We start from the raw sequence: 13,964 nt of genomic DNA, 5'->3' as shown, positions 1-13,964 counted from the left end.
AACAACATCCAGTGCAGGGTTCCAGCATCTGTACAACCCTTTGGTTCTGAAGCTGTTTTTGAGTCTTGTCTACTCCAAAGAGCACGGGTGGCACCTCCTTTCTCAACGTGATGGAAACCCACCCACTCTATCACTCTTATACATTTTTGTACAAACTGTACCTTAAAGAGATGCCATTTCATTGAAGATGACCGTCTGGCAACTGCTGAAAACTAAACCTGTTATTTAATTCAATTAGGGCATATTGAATATCACTGTGAGTGGTTGGAGTGGTTCAAAAGCCCAAGAGGCCCAGCGGACCACTGGTGCTGTAGTCACAACCATGCACTTGAGGGGCTTCTCCTACCCAGACACCGTGGTGTCCTCTGGAGAGCAAGGAATTGAGGACCCGTGGCCTTCCTACTTGGGCTAATCACATCACTATACGTGGATGGGCCTCCCGTTTACGCACCAAATATCGGGACTAATTCTACAAGGTCACGTCATGAAGATTAGGGAATAGATCTTATTGAAGAAAGGCAAAGCTCACAAAGGCAGGGTCAGCAATAAGGAAGTTCATGGTGTACTCCATCTTTTGTTATCCCATCGAAAGGCACACCAGGGCCAGTGAGGCAGCCAGGGAGGACCACCTCTCAGACCTCATTCAAGAGTGATTTGCCATGAGGAGTGCAGCTGGCTGACAGCTTCCTCTTTGAAGGCCTCCAGAATCTACAGTAAGGCCATGCTGTCCTCAAGCAGCCTCCAGCCAATGACTGGGCATTACATAGGTAGTAGGGCCTGGCCACTTTTGCCCATCGTGGAACCCCTCTATAGGCAAGCTTGTCCTGGCCCCTTCCACTGGGCTGGCCAAAAGTATCTCAGAGCCTCATCAGGGGATGCTCAGAACAATTCTTCTTATGCGCATATACAAGATCTCTGGGGACCTATGCATGAATGACATTGCTGAATCAAAAGGAATTTCTTTACATGGCTTCCAAAGCTCCCATTATAGGTCACCTCATTTGTTCATTGGGCATCACAATTTAAATCCATGGTATATCACAGAGTTCATTTGGACCCAACTGTATAGGGATTTATAGTACTTCTGAAGCAAGATGAGCCTTCAAGGACCAGCCTCCCACCACCATTCAGAAATTACAAATACGATAAAGTAAAGATTATTCACCAAGCTTACAAACCAGACGAGTGAACTCATGTTGCGTTTGGGAGAAGATGACAGATTGCTGTTTGAAAGTAGATAGGACTCTAAAAGCAGCTAGAATCGCCAATGAAACTGAAATCGCATCCTTTTGTGAAGAAGATTATAAAAACTACAAAGCTAATTCCATTTAAGCCTGGTGAAAAGCTAAGAGGGGCTTCCTTTTTGCATACGATGTTAAGCCCTTCATTCCACTGCTGAGTACAATGCACCTGCCTGAGGTTCTTCCCCCCCCCCCCCCAAACCTGACCACCTTCCACCCCTCTTGACACAGGAGTCTGGTCCAGGGTGTGGTCTGAGCTTTCCCCGCTGACCCCCTCCACTTATCTCTCAGACCTTGTCCCCAATAAGTATCTTGCCCTTATAACTGTGTCTCAGTGTATACTTTCTGGATGACCTAACAAATACAGCTGTGACATCTTCTAGACACAGTGTGGGCTTTGCTCCGGAGGAAGCAGCCCTTCCCTCTTGTCAGCTCTCCATTTCCACGTCGCCAGAGTAGCGGGGAAGGAGGTAAAGAGTGCTTATCGCCAAGCAGTCTGGATTTGGGATGCAGCTGTTTATAAGAATTCTCTGAGACAGCCAGCCCCTCTCATTCTGTGGGAAATTTGGTCTGTGAGATGATCAAAAATCCTGATCCTGTAGAGTAAGACAGCTGATCCTAGATGTAGCTTCTTCCACTAGGACAAAGGAGGTTCTGCTCCCAGGGGAAGTAGGATAACTCCCAGGGCTACTTGGAGATGTTTCTGCTCATTGAATATTGTACAATTAATATCGTACATTTTATTCATATGCCATGATGGTCCTTTGGAGCAGGAGTTAATTAGGAGATCCTGGATTCTATAGCTCTCAATTCCTAATTTAGAGCTGGGATATATAGGCATCCTTTGATCTTAAAAACTTCCAATTAAAAAAATAATCCCAGTTGGGGAAACACACCATCACATGGGCACCACTCTCTGCTCCAATTCAGAAACAAGTTTTGCTTGTGAATCACAGGGCTGTTGGGTTTTGCAGGGATTTATTTTCCTCCATTTCCCTCCCAACATTCAACTCAACCCCTTTCCACCCCTAACACCATATAACCGTCCTTCATCTCTCACCCTCCTTTTGTTCCTTCTGATGCCAAGAAGAAAAAAAACTAGCACAATTCCTTGTTTTGAAAAGTTGATTTATTCCAAGCAGCAGAGTGGAATTCACATACGTCTTTGAGACAGGAAAAGAGAAAGGAGAAACTGAGACGCAAACAAGGTAAATTGTATTTAACCAAAGTTATATAGCAGCTTTTTGAACAAGAGAATCCAGTAGTTGAGTATCTAATTTGGGTACCTCTGTCCCTCGCCCAAAGTCTAAATGCACAGTTGCAAACAGGAGACAGAGAAACGTGGTGGCCTGTAGGTTAGCAGAAGTCACCGGGGTCATGTAAGGGCTTACTTGGATCATAATACCTAGAAGGCAGCCAGACATTTATGTGGTCCAACATTTCCACCCACAGATGAGGAAACTGAGTTGCAATAATACATCCTTAGAGTGGTCCAACCAGTTGTGGCCCATCAGAAATGGGACCCAGCTCTCCAGACCCCTAATCCAGGGCTCTTTCTTCAATGCCTGATTGCCCCTTGGTCATTTACTGTTTGGCTGCCTCACTTTTTCCAGCTGCTTTTGTGTAACTCTCACCAAGGAGAGACGTAAACAAGGTGGCCTTCATTTCCTCTTTACTCACAGTGAGGACATGACCTAGTCCGCTGGCATCACATGGATTGTCAACAGCAGTATCACCTTCTATGTCTTACATTTTTACCACCAACTTGTCCTCTTCTGTCTAGCAGCCCCGCTACAATCCACGTGGATTGCTTGTCTCCAGAGAGGAAAAAAGTACAATTCATAAAGCTGATGAAGGCCATTGCACGCTTCCATTTCAATAAGCGGAACTGGTTTGTGGCAGACAATTACTCCTCACATGCACTGAGTCAGTTTCTCTATGTTATTACGTGTGGTCATTTGCATCATGGACCCTGATATTTTATCCCTTCCTGAAACCATGCCCTTTTCCACATGTCGTACCTTTGTTTTGTCATCGTAGCTAAGCTGAAACTCCATTTCCCAACATACTCTTCTCTGTCTAGTCCTGCATTAAGTTTGCCAGAAGAAAATTTCTGTGAGTTTCGGAAAAGGGAAGGAAAGCGGCCGCTATTTTTTTTTTTTTTTAATGTATTGAAGGCTGGGGTGTGGGTTGGCACTGTTGAAACTCCTGTGTGTTCTTGTTGACCTGTTGGCTCTCCGTGTTAACATGGCGTGGCACCTGCCCCACAGAGCCTCCAGCTCCTGCTGGAGATTTTCCACCACCTTCCATAGCTCTTGAGCCAGGTATGTGTGCACCTGGCCAGACACATCAGCGGAGCACCAGCTTCTCCTGCAGGCCACCCATGTCTGCATATTTGAAAACAGAGACCGACGTGGGTTCCAGGTGGCTCTTGCTCTCGCCACATTGTGTCCCAACCACTGGCCCTTCCCAACCACTGGCCCTGATTACCCCAGTCCCAGCCTCAGATACAGAGGCAACAGCCTTACGGTGACTTTTTAAACAGCTCCCATGACTGCATAAGGTGTAATCCCTCTAATAAATCCTTTATTCTATATCACTCATAGTACTTTTGCACGCCCAGTTAAAGTGTGAGCGATGTGCCATAGACTTGGCAGTTACCCCCCACCTCCACTGGAACAGTAAATCTGCTCACCTCTTGACTTTGAGTCTGGCCAGGTAACTTGCGTAATGTGACACAGACAGGGACTTGCCCAGTAAGTCTTTCCCCTCAGCAGGTGTGCTGTCGCCAGGAGAAGGGAGCATGGTCTGGCTGCTTGTGCCCCCGAGGAAGATGAGATCCACGTGCAGCATAGCGACCCCAGCCACGGCAGCCTGAGGCTTAACCGTCCAGGCAGTTGCACACCCACAGGGCAAAGTAGAACTGTCCATCCCAGCCCCACCTAAAACCCTGGCTGACCCACAAATGCAGGAATAATAAAAGAAAATTACCTCTTCTTAAAGTCACTGAGTTTTGAAGGGCTTTGTTATGCAGCAATAGCTAACCCATATACTGTTACAAAACGTCTTTTACCAAAGATACACTTAGATGTGTTTTCAGGTAACTTTAGCAACACTTCACTTAAAAATCACCCCCCTGGGGCACTTGAGTGGCTCAGTCCGCTAAGCGTCTGACTCCTGGTTTCTGCTCAGATCGTGTTCTCACAGTTCGTGAGTTCCAGCCCAGCATCAGGGCTGTCAGGGCAGAGCCTGCTTGGAATTCTCCCTCTCCCTCCCTCCCTCTCTGTCTGTCCCCTGCTGGCTTTCTCTGTCTCTCTCAAAATAAATAAACTAAAATAAATAAATAAAAATCACCCTCCTTCCATTTTGATTGATTGATTGATTGATTTAAATGTTTATTTTTGAGAGAAAGAGAGAGAGAGAATGACTTGGGGGAGAGAGGCAGAGAGAGAGGCAAGCACAGAATCCAAAGCAGGCTCCAGGCTCTGAGCTGTCAGCACAGAGCCTGACACGGGGCTAGAACTCATGAACTGTGAGGTCATGACCCGAGCCAAAGTGGAACACTTAACCGACTGAGCCACCCAGGCACCCTGATTTATTTCTGTAAATTTTATTATTTTTTTAAGTAGCTCCACACCCAATGTGGGGCTCTAACTCATGACCCAGAGATCAACAGCCTCACACTCTGCCAACTGAGCCAGCCAGGCACCCCTCATTTTATAATGTAATTGTCAAACGTTGGAGGTGATTTGGGTGTGAAATTTTGGCTCAATTCTTATGACTTTAAAAAAAAATTTTTTTTTCAAGGTTTATTTATTTTTGAGAGACAGAGAAAGACAAAGCATGAGCAGGGGAGGGGCAGAGAGAGGGAGACACAGAATCCGAAGCAGGCTTCAGGCTCTGAGCCATCAGCACAGAGCCTGACATGGGGCTCGAACTCACGAATGGTGAGATCATGATCTGAGCTGAAGTCAGACACTTAACCGACTGAGACACCCAGGCACCCCATGGTTCAATTCTTCTGACTTTAATGAGAACTTATTTAACTTCTATAAACTCAGTTTCCTCATCTATATAATGGGGATGAGATATTACCTACCTGGTTGTAGTGAAGGTACAGTCCTTAACATAGCAATTGCATCTAATAATCACTAGCTATCACTCTGTGTGTGTGTGTGTGTGTGTGTGTGTGTGTGTGTGTGTGTTTTGCTAAGTATACTGCCCCCAAGTATTCGTATTCATTTAATATTTTAGTTGTCATTCACTCACCAGCCGCAGAATATTGAATATCCATCTAACAGTATTGTATAACAAGCTTCTGTGATGGGCTCAGAAAACATCTAGATGAACAAGACCCAGACTGTGCCCTTAAAGATTCCTATCACCTGTGCTGTATTTCAAGCTACTCTCTAAATAACTAAATCACTCCTGAAAGGCAATATTTCTAGGCAGGATGGCAACTGAAGCTATAGTAGCCAAGAAGATACACATTTTATGATTCTGGAGACGATTTCAGGAGGTGACCAGAAAGATGAAATGTTCAGTGACAGTGGCCGGGGGGAGGGAGTAGGGGAGCTACTTGTTCTGTTTAAGTAAATTGTCATTATTGCCATCATTATTTCTATTTCATTTCAAACCTTTCGACTATTATATGGAACAATGGTAGGATTTCCATTCTTATTTGTGGCTTCTATTTTACCCCAACTATAAATCTTTCTTTTGAATGTGTGACCTGAAAAAAATAACAGGGGCGCCTGGGTGGCTCAGTTGGTTGGGCTTCTGACTTCGGCTCAGGTCATGATCTCACGATTTTTGAGTTTGAGCCCCGCGTCGGGCTCTGTGCTGACAGCTGAGAGCCCGGAGGCTGCTTCAGATTCTGTGTCTCCCTCTCTCTCTGCCTCTCCCCTGCTCGCATTCTGTCTCTGTCTCAAAAAATAAAATACACGTTAAAAAATGTTTAAAAAGACAACAGAAGTCTCAAGTTGTATTTTCCTATGTAGTGGGACCATTTTATTTCTGAAAGGAACCTCCCGAGTCTTGTAATTCATAAAGTGAGATTAACTCTTTGCTGTGTGCAAATTTATGTTACTGACGTCATTTTAGGCTAATAATAGCAACAAATATTTATAAATGCTTGCTATATTCCTCCCATTATTTTGAACATGATATTCACTTATTATGATAAAGTGATATAAGCAGATTTTATAAATCTTCCCATTTTGTGGGTGAGGAAGAGGAGGCAGAGAGGTTGAGTAACCTTCCCAAGGCCACACAGTTAGTCCATGGCACAGGCAAGATCCATCTGGCTCCAGACTCCGGGAGCTTCACCTGCAAATTCTACTGTTTCTTCCGTCTGTCCCATGAAGCAGGGAGTCTCTACAGACAGAACATATTGATGCCTGATACAAATCCCCCCACACTAAGCATTCCTCAGAATAATTCCTTTGTTCTTCCGAACGCTTGGCCTTGAGGGATGCTCTCTGTTGTCTTTAAGCACAATTTCCATTTAACAAATGTCCTTTCTTTATTGACAAAGGATTGCATTAATTTGGTCCTCTCTCGGGCCTGACAGAAATGAATATCGCGGTCAGGAAATTGGAGAGAAATGGGTTATCACTTTGGAGGCAAACAGAGCAGGGAAGAAAGAGAAAAGAGGAAAGGCGAGGAGAGTGAGGTGCCCAAAAGGTGCCAGGAGAGAGAAACGGGGAAATGAGAGGTCGGGTGCAAGCACGTTTCTCTGCTTCTGCCCTCCCTCCCTGGGGTCAGTGGTCAGACAATTACCAGAAGGCCCATGACATCCCATCAGGGAGCAATGAGACAGCAGCAGTGACTGGGGATGGGGATGGGGGGAGGTGAAGGAATGTGTCCTGTGTGTTTCATCTCCAGGCTCCCGGAAACTTCCCTCTGCTCTGCGTTCCTCCCAGGAGCCCAGGAGAAAGACCGAATGAAAAGCATCCTTCAAACAAGCCCAGGAAGGAAAGCCAAGTCCTCCCTGTGGGGTCCCTGGGAGCAGGTGCGCTTCCCAGAGACACAGCATTCCTCCTGGTTACGTGGTGACTTTCTGTGAAACTGTTTGACACAGAAACACCTTGACTCAAGTCTTTCCAGCTGGAGAAGACTGCTTCCTTGTCCAGGCCACAGGGGCCAACCAGCTTCTGCCCTGCTGCGTGAGATGGTTCTTGGCAGCCTTGTCCTGGCTTTGTCCAACGGCCCCTCCCTGGCTCTCGGGATTCCTTTTTTTTTTTTTTCAACGTTTATTTATTTATTTTTGGGACAGAGAGAGACAGAGCATGAACGGGGGAGGGACAGAGAGAGAGGGAGACACAGAATCGGAAACAGGCTCCAGGCTCCGAGCCATCAGCCCAGAGCCTGACGCGGGGCTCGAACTCACGGACCGCGAGATCGTGACCTGGCTGAAGTCGGACGCTTAACCGACTGCGCCACCCAGGCGCCCCGGGATTCCTTTATGCCATAGGGAGCTGATGCCCACAGCTGCCTGGCTGAGCAGCTCCAGCCCGGCACGTACGCTTCAAGGGCCTCCTAGCTGGCCTCCTCATGTTTTCTCCCCTCCCTCCCATCCATTATCAGTCCAGCAACCAGAGTGGCTGTTTTAAAAACATAGAGAAAATGATGTCATCCACTATCCTGGCTGAGAACCCTTTTAAGATAGTGGGCAAAATAATTCACACGGCCTATAAGGAGGTGCCAGGAAAGGTCCTTACCTACCTCTCCACTCTTGTTATTGACCCGTCTCGCCGTTGTTCTCTGTCTTCCTGTCACACCAGCCCATTCTCCCAAGACAGCATGCTGCCTTCCACCCAAGGGCCTTTGCAAGTGCTGCACTGTTAGCCTAGAACTTACTCCCTTCACAGCTCACTTTTGCTTATCTTTTTGGTCTCTGAGCTCAGTAGTTTCCCCCTGCACCGCCCTATTTTCTGCCCCAGGGGACTAATCTATATGGACTACATTAATGGTCTTTTTTTTTTTTTTTTTTTTTGCCTTCTAGCCTCTGGAAGGCTCTTGAAGGGAGAGAAGAGAGTGAAGTCAAGGCATTAATTTTCCTGGACTGTGTTTCTTGTGAAGGTCAATCCTTTGCAACTATCGAGGTTACTCTATTGGTCAGCTGTGGTTGTGTAGTAACCCCAAACTCTCAGTGGCGGTACGACCATGGCACCCATTTCTCAAATACCTTCAGGGGGCCTGCTGATCAACCCTGCTGTAATAATAAGTCCTGATTTTCCGTAATTGATGTTTTGACATCTTCCAAGCATGGACCAAGCTAATGGCTGGAGCTGTTTACATCCGTATGACCCCTGTGTTATTGCAGATTACATAGATAACATATTATGAACCCTCTCACGCCAAACCCCAATATTGCATTTTGCTCCTACCCACTTAGAGGATGTCCCCACCTCATGACTTTTCACGGCTATAGTATTAAAGATTCTCACCTACGCTCGCTCCCTCTGCCTGCCGACTGACCCTGCTCCTTCCCCGTGTGGCCCTTCGTGACATACCATATCCCCTCCTCCTGGAAACTGTAAGTAATAAACTCTTCTTTTAATGGCATTGACCTCTCCATGTTGTCACTCAGTCATACCCATAAATGAGATCCCAGGTATTGTTTCCAAAAGCTGTGCTCAGCTGGGCAGCTGGAGAGCAAACCCAACCCTTTATGTCCTTTGATAATTTAGCTGCCTTTCTCTCCTACTACGTTGTTAGTTCCATGTTTGTCTTGCTCATCTTTACATTCTCATCACCTAATAAAGTGCCCAGGGCATCGTAAATCCTTGATAAACATTTATTGAATGAATGGATAAAACAGGCCGCCCGCATTCGATGCAGCCTGGTGCCCGAATGCAAAGGGGGGCAGCAGAGCTGAAAGAGAGGCTGCTCTGTTCTTCAGGTGGAAGAAGAATTCTGAAAGGACATCGATTTCCCGTGAAGGCAGAGGCGACTGTGAACTGTCACCACACAAAAGTGACAATTTCTGGCTAAAAGCAGCCAACCGAATGGGTACAAAACCACCCTAACACCATCAAAGGCCGACCCAGGCAGTGGTAACCAAGGCTTCAAACACGCTGAGGATGCTTTGTGATGCTCAACAGATTCTCACTGATTGACTGGAAGGTGGATTTGGAATGAAGTGATCGGGGGACTTTCTGTTTGTATGACCTCTTTGAGCCCTGGTGTTCTTCTCTATAAAAGGCGATGGCATTACCTGCCTTAAGAGCTGCTGTGACAACAAAAAGCCCATGTACGAATGAGCTGTGCAAAAATTTACACACCGTGATTCATGCGCGTTATTGGCTGGTTTTGGTGGTGGCCGTAGACGTGTTAGCTGTTATTATTCACTGCTGTGACTGAGGACGGTTTGAAATAAAATAGCTCCTCGTTCTACTTGCGTGGAACTCTCTTAACGGCGTGTAAATGGTCTGTGCATGAAGGAGGAAGAAATGGGACGATTTGGATGAGCACAAAGTGTGCCTATGCCCTCTGATCCCTCCGCCTTAGGGGTCTCCAGTGCTCATAGAAGGGCGGGATTTGGGGCAGAAGAAAAAGAACTAGAGGAAAAGGCAGAGCACGCCTGCCATTTCAGGATACCTGAGCTGGGAGAGGCAGTGTGGCGTGTCAGTCAAGGTCAGACTTTCATGTCCCAAAGACCCAGGTTTGAATCTCAGCTCAACTACGTTCGAGCTGTGTAATCCAGACGTGTGCTTAAGCTGTTTGAGCCTGAGTTATCGAGAAACAGGGCTGCATGACATTCCCCTCACAGAATTATCGCATTGATTTAGATAATATATAAGGTTCCTGGCACCCAGCAAACTCTCTGGCAATGCGGTGGCTACCACTCGTGCTTCGAAGAGGAGTTTGGAGAAATAATGGAGTCTAAAATAGGTTGGAGAGAGTCAGCCAAATTGCATCCACCCTCCTACCCTCCGTGCCCACCCAATGAAATCTAGCTTTCATATGGAACTCATTCATATTTAGAAATCTAAAAATTGCCGGCAAAGGATGACTGCAGAGGAACTTTGAATCATGCCAGACACCTTCTGCTGGGTTCCTAAAACTAACGCCTCAGAGCTGGGTTGTCTGCATTCCCACCTCAGCACCTGGGGTTCCGTGGCCATGACCAGGTGAGCTGCCACATGGTCCATTGCTGTTTTGCATGGACCAGAAGTGGGACCTCTTTTGCTTTTAGGCATGAGCCTTATCATCTCTTCTCCCTTAGCCAACCAGTCCAGCCTCTGTCGTGTGGTTGGCCGTATCTGTGAATACCCACCATAAGCCTTTGCCAGTGACAGAAATGTACAAATTGGAACTAGGGGCAAGAGCAAAAACAACATCTCCACACGAGTCACGTGACAGTTCATCAACCGTCTGGTACAACTTGTCAAGCTGCTTCGGCAGTTTTGGGACCTTGCATTCACTATTTCCTATTGCCGCTATAACAGATGACCACAAATGTAGTGGCTTTAGAGGACACAAATTTATGCTCTTCCCGTTCTTGAGTTTCACAAGTTCCAAATGAGTCTTACAAGGCTAAAAGGGTCCAACTCTCGATTTTGGCTCAGGTCATGATCTCATGGTTCACGAGGTGGAGCCCTGCACCCACAGAAAGGTAGACTCAACTATATCCAGTCATTTCCTTCCCTAGAGAGGGATACCACATCACTTCTCACTCATACCCACCACCACCCGTCTGCTTCAGTTCCGAATGCTCAGCGACAATCAGCCCAAGTCTGTGGCTCTGTTAGGTCCATTTAGCAATAGCATAATGGGAGGAAGGAGAGAGCACACAGTTCCCCCATTGAACCATTTCAAACAATTGGAAAGAGTTCCCTGGAATCAGGTGAACCAGTGGAGGTTATTAACCTCAAAAGCATTAAAGAACAAAAGCAGAGGGGAATTTGTACCATATGGGCGGGGCCATGTACATGGCTTTATGTGTCTAGAAAGTAAGGAAGATGACGTTTTCAGGAGAGAAACATGACTTGCAACTAAGACGAGATTCTGCTTAGACAGTAGTCCCCATTGTATGTATATTTAACATACATGATTTCGACTGTAAGCAGAGAACATAGGAGTGTGAGAAATGCCACCATTCTTTTAAATGTGTCTTTAGGGGGATTCTCACTAAGCATACCGTGAGACAAGGATTGGACGCATGTAATTTATTCAGGTGGTGATCCCAGAAAGCATCGGTCGTGGAGTAGGGAAGCAAGAAAGGCAAGCAAAAGAAACTAACAGAAGATGCATTAATCAGCTCAATATTGCTGTGAGTTAATGGGGCTCATTCCCCTGGGGTTCCTCTGGGAGACTTGTCACAGACGTTTCAGGGAGACTTGTCACAGACGTTTCAGAGTGTCTCATCCAAGCGAAGAAGCACTTGGGATATTTATCCTCCAACCTTGGTCCATAATCGGTACGGGGCTTACTAGGAGGGCATGAAATCTTCAGTGCTTCCAGCCTCTTGCAGCGCAGGCTGAGTTTGCTCCCACCACCAAAGAGAGCCTTGGGCAAAGAGTCCCAGGTGTGTGCAGAAAAAGTAATCCTTGGGCACAGAAACTGTGAGCAATGGAATTGTGAATTGTGAGGGCATGGTGGCTACCCCAAAGTTAATGAGAGATGGCAGGTGAGAATTAGTTATTTACTCAGCTTCTCTTCCTGGGGGAAACCCATTCACATATGTTTAAGGTGCATATTATTCCGTAAGTGCAAAACATTTACTCTATCTACTGCCCAACCGAACAAACACAAACTGTCTTGGCATTTGGTGAGACCCTTCATACCCAGACCTTTAGGAAAGCCTCGGCACCCTCAGCTTCCCTCGGCCAAGAAATCAGGTGAAAGGCCGGAGAGAGCCAGATCAGAGGCGGTCAGTAGAGGAAAGTACATGTTTGAAATAGATTAATAAAGGAGACCTGAGGCTTCAGTCGTGTTACTCGGTAGAGAAACAGAAAGAGCATATTTTGTAAAGTAAGAAAGAATCCCAGAATTAACTTAACAGAAGACCATGGGGGAAGGAAAGGGGAGAAAATTCGTTTCAAACAGAGAGGAAGACAAACCATAAGAGACTCTTAAATGCAGAGAACAAACTGAGGCTTGTTGGGGGGGTGGCCAGGGAGGAGGGCAAAATGGGTGACGGGCATCGAAGAGGGCACTTGTTGGGATGAGCACTGGGTGTTGTATGTAAGTGATGAATCATGGGAATCTACTCCCGAAGCCAAGAATACACTGTATGCACTGTATGTTAGCTAACTTGACAATAAATTATATTTAAAATAAATAAATAAATAGAATTAATATTACTAGATATATAACATTTAATAGTTGCTTTACCTTTCTAAGTTTCCACCTTATCATAATCCTTTCTTTTTGTCCTTGTGGGACTTCTACAAGCCAGAGTGGATCCAGAGCTAACCTAGTCCTGGCACGTTGTGAGCACTCCGTGCACTTTAATTCTTGCTTTCAAAATAGGGATTTGCTGGATAAACTAATGTCATCAGTGTGTTATCCTGGATCCTAAAAGTCAAAGCACATCTGGTTTGGATACCTGACATTGCCTCCCAACTACTCCCAAGGTCAAATCAATCCTGTAACGACCTTTGCCCTAAGAAACACTTGCTAAATCTGGGACTAGATCCTGGACTACAAGTTCTCCCTATGCCAGGGAGCAGTTGAAAAAACAAAAAATGTGGGCGTAGATAGAACTATGAGGAAAGGAGAGTTGTGATACAAGTATCTTGTGTCCCAGCCCCTTGACCAGCCTTCTGAGTTTTCTCATCCGGCACTAAGAGGGACCAAGGTGGAGGAGGGGAACCCGGAAAGGATTAAGATTAGTGTGGCTGAGGGAGGCTCACTCCTGTCTGAAGGCTGCCATAGTGGCATGGTGCTGAAAGTTTAGTCATCCTTCATCTCTGCTCTTGCCCAATCCTTCTTAAAATCCAAAATCCAGATGGTAATTGCCTACAGAGCTTCTTGACTTGGGTGTTTTATAGGTACCTAGACAAATAGAATAAATCCCTTGACTTTCTTTCATCCGTGCACCTCTGATTAATTGATTTTTGTCACCCTGCCATTGTATTTCCAGTTGATAGGAGCTAGAAACCATTGGATTGTTACTTACTTCTTCTCATTATTCAAAGTCCCTTTCATATAGCCAGTACACATAGCCTCTTTCTACTAGGATATTCTTATCTGGCCAGTATTCCTTTGTGCGCATGAGTAGCAGAAAAACAATTCAGCCATGCTCATGGCCAACTCATTTCTCCTTGTCGCAACAAAAGTAGAGGTGCAGGACATTCTGTGGCTGCCCTCTCTCTTCACCCTGCAACCTCTAACTCTCTTTTCTGCTTCCTCAAAATAACACAGGATAGCAAAATCAGCAAATGGGCTGCAGACAGACTTTCAACTGCACATCGCCCTAATAAAGTGTCCTGCGGGTATGCGAACACACAGCAGTTGTGTGATGAGGCCAGTGACTCATGCATGACTTCAACAACTCTTCCTGTCCCTGTCCCAGTTTTCTGCTTACATAGGATTCGCAAGAAAACATGGGTGGAGAGGAAGGCTGGGGGTATGGTTGAGGGCAGCAGAAAATTTTTTAAATTTGCACACAGTTAAATTCACTTTTTGTGGAACATACCGTTCTATGAGTTTTGACAAATACCTAGAGTTGTATAAACATCAAGACACTCAGGTTCAGAAGAGCTTCATTAC

The 13,964-nt window shown here is 46.0% G+C and overlaps 1 long non-coding RNA gene across 2 annotated transcripts; it reads left to right on the top strand.

Annotated features, from left to right (window-relative positions):
- Positions 1-1,625: 1,625 nt before the first annotated feature.
- Positions 1,626-9,641, top strand: LOC131511697 (uncharacterized). 2 transcript variants are annotated; one of them, XR_009261675.1, is made up of 4 exons: positions 1,626-1,711; positions 7,128-7,254; positions 8,248-8,781; positions 9,148-9,641. It is a non-coding gene; the product is annotated as an uncharacterized LOC131511697 (long non-coding RNA). The 2 variants fall into 2 exon arrangements; XR_009261676.1 differs by lacking the exon at positions 1,626-1,711 and adding an exon at positions 2,024-2,449.
- Positions 9,642-13,964: the final 4,323 nt, after the last annotated feature.

This window comes from Neofelis nebulosa, chromosome 5 (genome assembly GCF_028018385.1).
Source record: "Neofelis nebulosa isolate mNeoNeb1 chromosome 5, mNeoNeb1.pri, whole genome shotgun sequence".
NCBI classification, from domain to species: Eukaryota; Metazoa; Chordata; class Mammalia; order Carnivora; family Felidae; genus Neofelis; species Neofelis nebulosa.
This window is presented reverse-complemented; position numbering and strand designations above follow the sequence as displayed.